The sequence below is a fragment of the Olea europaea genome, unplaced genomic scaffold (genome assembly GCF_002742605.1).
Source record: "Olea europaea var. sylvestris unplaced genomic scaffold, O_europaea_v1 scaffold1251, whole genome shotgun sequence".
NCBI lineage: Eukaryota > Viridiplantae > Streptophyta > Magnoliopsida > Lamiales > Oleaceae > Olea > Olea europaea.
Genome location: NW_019229949.1, coordinates 221,306 through 226,830, shown reverse-complemented (window position 1 = coordinate 226,830; position 5,525 = coordinate 221,306). Strand labels below are relative to the sequence as shown.

Genomic DNA, 5,525 nt, shown 5'->3' with positions numbered 1-5,525 from the left:
GTGACTACTCTAAACAGACAGTTGGCTAACGTTGTGTATCTTCTTCGAGCATGCAAAGACGAGAAAACGGGCAACAACTTACAATAGACAACCTGCTCAGAAATTCAAAGTTAGACTTGTCATCCAATCTCCAAATGTTCAGAGATTTGTCCATTTTTCAAAAAATAAAAACCAAAAAGTGTTCATTTGGCACATTTTCCTCTCATATTATTTGACAAAATGTATATGATGATTTTCAGATTGTGTGGCCAATATGTTTGTTGCAAGAAATATATGTAATCTTGTTAAGTATTTATGTCGTCCAATAAAGTATAATAATTCACGTGACCCATTTATAAGTCGGGACAAACTTAATGTGATCTTTGTACGCAAGTGAATTATTTCTAGTATTTGTCAAACTATAGTGATTTTCATAATGCAATATGTCGATGAACCGAAATCATGAATGAGAAGAAAATAAAAAATTTAGAAGAAGTATGCGACAAACTTTATTGTGCTTCCTTTGTTATGGTCGAACTTTGTATTATTTTTATTGCTTTAAACTTGTATGAGATCAATATTAATATATTGTAATGTAATGTTTAGTTAAAGTTCCACTGTTGTTTTAAGATTTTAAATCAATATAACTTTGTTTTAACTTGTCTGAAAGACGTTATTTGCTATGAAAACAGTAATTTGAAATCAAATCGAACCCAAAAAAATAATTTGGTTTAGAACATTTCCCTAACTATTTAAACGGTTTTGTTTAAAAGTTGAACAAAAATTGTCCAAATCAAACTGTGTTAACCCCTGGAGACAAGTGTAAAATGGGGTAGTGCAACCTGATATTCAAAAGGTAGGCCAATTTCACGTCGAGGCTCTCTCAATGCTCATTAATGAACATCCTAAGAACATCTCTATGAAACTATCTACATGCAGTAAACTTTATATCTCATACAGTCAATGTTTACAAATAAACCCAAAGAACTTTCTAGTCTAACCATTAAAATTAAAGAGTGGATTTGACTTTATAATGATTGCATTTGATAAGTTACAAATTTCAATACTCCACTTAAATTATTCAAATCATATTTTGATTGAAAATTGACATATAAAAAATATGTTATACTATAAAAGATGAGGAGAAAACAATAAATGCTTCTTAGAAAAAATAAAAAGAAAAATAAAATAAAAGAGAGATGACGAATCAAAGTAGAGATCATTATTGAAGTGTATAAAAAATTTTACTTTCTTAACTTAAACGATGATCTTGTTTGCTGCAAACTAACATCACAATCACCAAGGCGCATAGACTGTGTTGTCAGGAAATAATGTAGCGATTCTCGTTTAAGAGGCGCGCACACATACAAATAAAAAAGGCCCCGCGAGCCCCGCGGGGGGGGGGGGTTACGTCAGTCTACATCTAATTGCATTTCTCATGAAGATTTTTTGAGAATAACTTCCGTGAAAAATGATTTTTTGGGAGAATGCGTGAAAAAAATTATGGATCTACGTGCATTTTTTTTTTTAAAGAATGTGTAATTGAAAATAAATTTGAAAAAAAAAAAGAGTTTTAAAGCATATGTACCAAACATGGGCTAAATACGGACAAATGATTTGATTGAAATATCCTAGGAATATTGCTTTCAAGCCCCATATTCAGTTGCGGGGTTGGCGACGAGGCTGTTTTGGGATAGGGCGGGCTTCCTCACCCACGTTCCGTCGGGCATTTTCCCACCCCATATTCGTCCCATTACCCGTTTAAGGCTGAATGGGTCACGGGCATGACGGTTTCCCCAATTACATACCCATTTATTTATATATTTTTATTATATTTTTTGATAATTCATTTTATTACCCTCCTACATTCAAGTGAGATAATAATATAGTTATTAAATTTTTTAATTAATTAATTTAGCCCCCGTTTGATTTTGATTTTTCACCGTACAAAATCAATTTTCTTACCATCACTTTCCAAAGTCAGCCGTTATTTTTGACTTCTCCACTCATAAATGTGATTCACTTTTCTCTTTAATGATAAAAAAAATAATTCTCATAATCACTACAGAACAAACTCTTATTTTTAAAAGTTAAATTATTCAAATATATTTAAAGGTTTTTATTGTTTTGTCATGTTCCTTAGAATTAATGAAATTTCGTGGAGTTTTTCCATTTAAAATATTGAATTCTTAAAAAAAATAAAATAAAATAATAATAATAATTAAATGGGGCGCTGGAGGGGTGGGGCCTTCTTACCCGTACCCGCCTCGGGAAGGAATTCCTCACCCCATACCCAATCCGATTAAGCGGGTAATCCCCGTCTTGTTCCGGACAAGGCCCCGCAAGTACTAAGTTTGATGTGTATTATTGCCATCCTTATTTAGCTGACTTCGACGATTAGTGTTCACACATCTTCAGTAGTATCACTGAATGGTATGGATTGTGCCTTAAATTGTGCGGTATATGACAATATATAAGAAGAAAACAAGCCAAAATCTTTTTAACTTAAAGAAAAAAGCCAAAATCATTTTAACTTCTAAGCTCTCCAATCTCGTTGAATACCAAGTACCAAACACACCCTATAATAGTAGTAGCAAACACAACAAATTCAGCCTCCTCCCGAATCTAGTCCCATGAATCAAACAGTGCCAAAGGTCTTATTTTCCATTCGAGTTTGGATGATGGAATACGTTATAGAACACTTGGACATGCATTAAAGAGACCAAGTAGAATTTTGGAGTACTCCACATATTACAAATAGAAACTCAACATGCCAACATCAATTCTGGAAGAATGGTTTTAAGTTGAATTACATGCCCGGAATTGACATTCACAGCCCTATTTCTGGAAAAGAAAATCTATTTGGCTGACATTTATCAACTGATACTACATAATCCCACTCATCGGATGAAAGCTCAGATGCAAGGCACGAAAAACCCAAGAAATGTATGAGTTAATGAGGTAGAACCTGTGACCTCTTTCAGATGGCTTTTCTCTCTATAAAATGAATTAATCATCAAAAGACATTCCTGTGATAGAAATAGATAATAGCAATTTTCATTAAATTCAAAAAAACATTTATACAAACAAGGTTATATAGGACTACAAGAGATCGTTTGAACAATCTTCAGATGCAAAACAGGAACCAAGCTATTTTACAATTCTAACTCAAGATTTTATCTAACCACTGTCAACAGGAAATTGCAGACGCAATTGTACACAGCAGGTCCATCCTGAATTCTTTTAGTACCTTGTTCAAAAATAAACTGGAACTGAAGAGGATTGAAATGCCATATTTGAGAACTACCTTTCAGATCAAAAAGTCCTATATGCTGGAAGATATTTTACATTGGCTTACTTCATGTTCATTACGATTTACAATGTAAAGAAAAGGAGCAACTTAAAACTATTAAGCTTTAACAATTGACAAGAAACACAAAGTATTTTGACGAAGATTTTAAATTTCTATATTATTCCATTTCTATTATCTCTCAACTAACTTTTAGCAAAATAATCTACTGATTTGGAAATAGTATACCCTAGGAGGGATGATACCATTTCAGTAGAGTTCAAAATGTCCTTCAATCAGACTGTGCTGACAATTTCACAGCCCAGTCTTGTCCCGCAACTCGCACAGAATGGTTTATGACAGCATTAGTTCGAGAACTCCACTGACTCAAACCATATAAGAGAATACAATGATCCCGAAATTAATCGAATTGGTCAAATATGACTTCAATGAAAAAATAGAGAGAAAATGAAGAAACCAATGAAATAAAGCAATTATGCAAATGATTAAGTAAAACATGAGTAGCATGCATCATTTTTCTACTCAAATAATAGTGTGTCTATATGATAATTTATCATCCAACTAGGAGACAGAAGGTACTGGAAGAGATTGGTGTCGACGTGATAACATTTAGTCTAAATCGTGCACTTCTCGTTCAAAAACTTGCCTTCAATAATTTTTTCATAAATATACTGAAATAGTCCTTCCTAGACCCAGTGTGAAGTTACTGAGCATTTAGTAGATACCAACTATCAATTGTGAAAAAAATTGGTACATAATGATCTTAAAGAGCATTTAATATGATTCCAGAAGTGGGAGGTGGTGACTGGCTCATGTACAATTATAAAAGTTAGCACATTCAGGATTGCAAGGAAATATAAATCTTGTGCTCCTAGGCTTTTGTACACAAAAATTACACATATAGCACATAAAAACCATAGAAGCCTTTGGTATTCGCGTCGATGATCAGACAGTGGCAACAATGCTAAAGAAGTGAAAAATAAAGAACTGAAAGTTCAGATAATTGCAAACCTTTAAAAGATGCTGGCAATGCAATCAATTTTACAAATTAAGCCACACCATACCAACTCCAGTTTATCCCAAACAAGTTTCAATATAAACAGAGATAAAAAGTACCATAGGGTGCACCAAACCTATTAAAACAATAGGAGGATGCCCCTTAATACATAGAAAAGTTCATTAATATATTTGATTTTTCTCCAACTTCTTGTCCTTAGATTTTAGAACAACAAACCACACACCAAACAGTGCCTAAATCAGAATAATAAAATTATTTGATCTAAGATAATAGAGAAAAACGAAGTAACCAATTGTGTGGCAACCTGGGAAGGCTTAACCAGATGTAGTTAAAGCTCAAATGGGAAGGAATCAGACTGTATAATTAAATTTTCAAGAATCCAATTGTAAAACAGATGAACAAATACTACGTAAGAACTATAATTGAATACCAGATGTAACCCAAACACTAAATTGAAACAAGTATTACCTTCTTCAGCCACATCAAATCGGATTGAGTATAACTGTTCTTTTCTAGTCTAGTGCTTTTTCGTTCTTTGACTGTTTCTCAGTTGCTAGTCTGTAAATCCAGTAAACCTATTCACCCACAATTTCGTATAAAATCAAAAGGCTGGAACTTACACGAATCTTTTATATATTAATAACAGATAAATTAGGAAAAAGAAAAAAAGAAGCATATAATTTTGTGTTGGCGGTGGCTGGGGTCTACCAGAGCGAAGACGTGGGCGCCAATGAGAATGACTACCATTAGAGGTATGAATTCAAGAATCCATGCCCGACTCGAAGCTTGTTGGGGATTCGCCATTTTTACCAGTATACAGTGACACAATTCTGCGATCTCTCTCTAAACCCCAGATTTGTTTTGGGAGGGGAAAGGGAGAATTAATTCACTTTTAAGTGACAATTGCACCAGTAGTAGCCAACCTATTACTTTAGTAGAATATTGGTCTACAACCTTTTAAATTTAACAATTTGGTCCTCAAGTTTTATTATAATTGTACATTTATGGATCATCTCGCGACATGATGGTTCGGTTTTGGTCAGGTTGGGCCGGTTCCACAATGTGGTGGGTAAAATGCCCATGATGCACCCCTTTCGTTCACCCGTTTCCTTTCAACCGTCCAATCCGTGAGTGATCTTGTCATCAGCAAATGGGCATTGAAGTCGATGGCAGAGTTGATCCGATAGCCGTCAACATAAATTATGGGAGTAAGGAAGT

General features: G+C 34.0%; 1 long non-coding RNA gene across 1 annotated transcript; it reads right to left on the bottom strand.

Annotated features, from left to right (window-relative positions):
- Positions 1 to 2,586: 2,586 nt before the first annotated feature.
- On the bottom strand, positions 2,587 to 5,178 carry LOC111374434. Its single transcript, XR_002699143.1, has 3 exons — positions 5,016 to 5,178; positions 4,776 to 4,882; positions 2,587 to 3,008 (listed from the first exon to the last, which is right to left on the bottom strand). It is a non-coding gene; the product is annotated as an uncharacterized LOC111374434 (long non-coding RNA).
- Between the last annotated feature and the right edge of the window lie 347 nt (positions 5,179 to 5,525).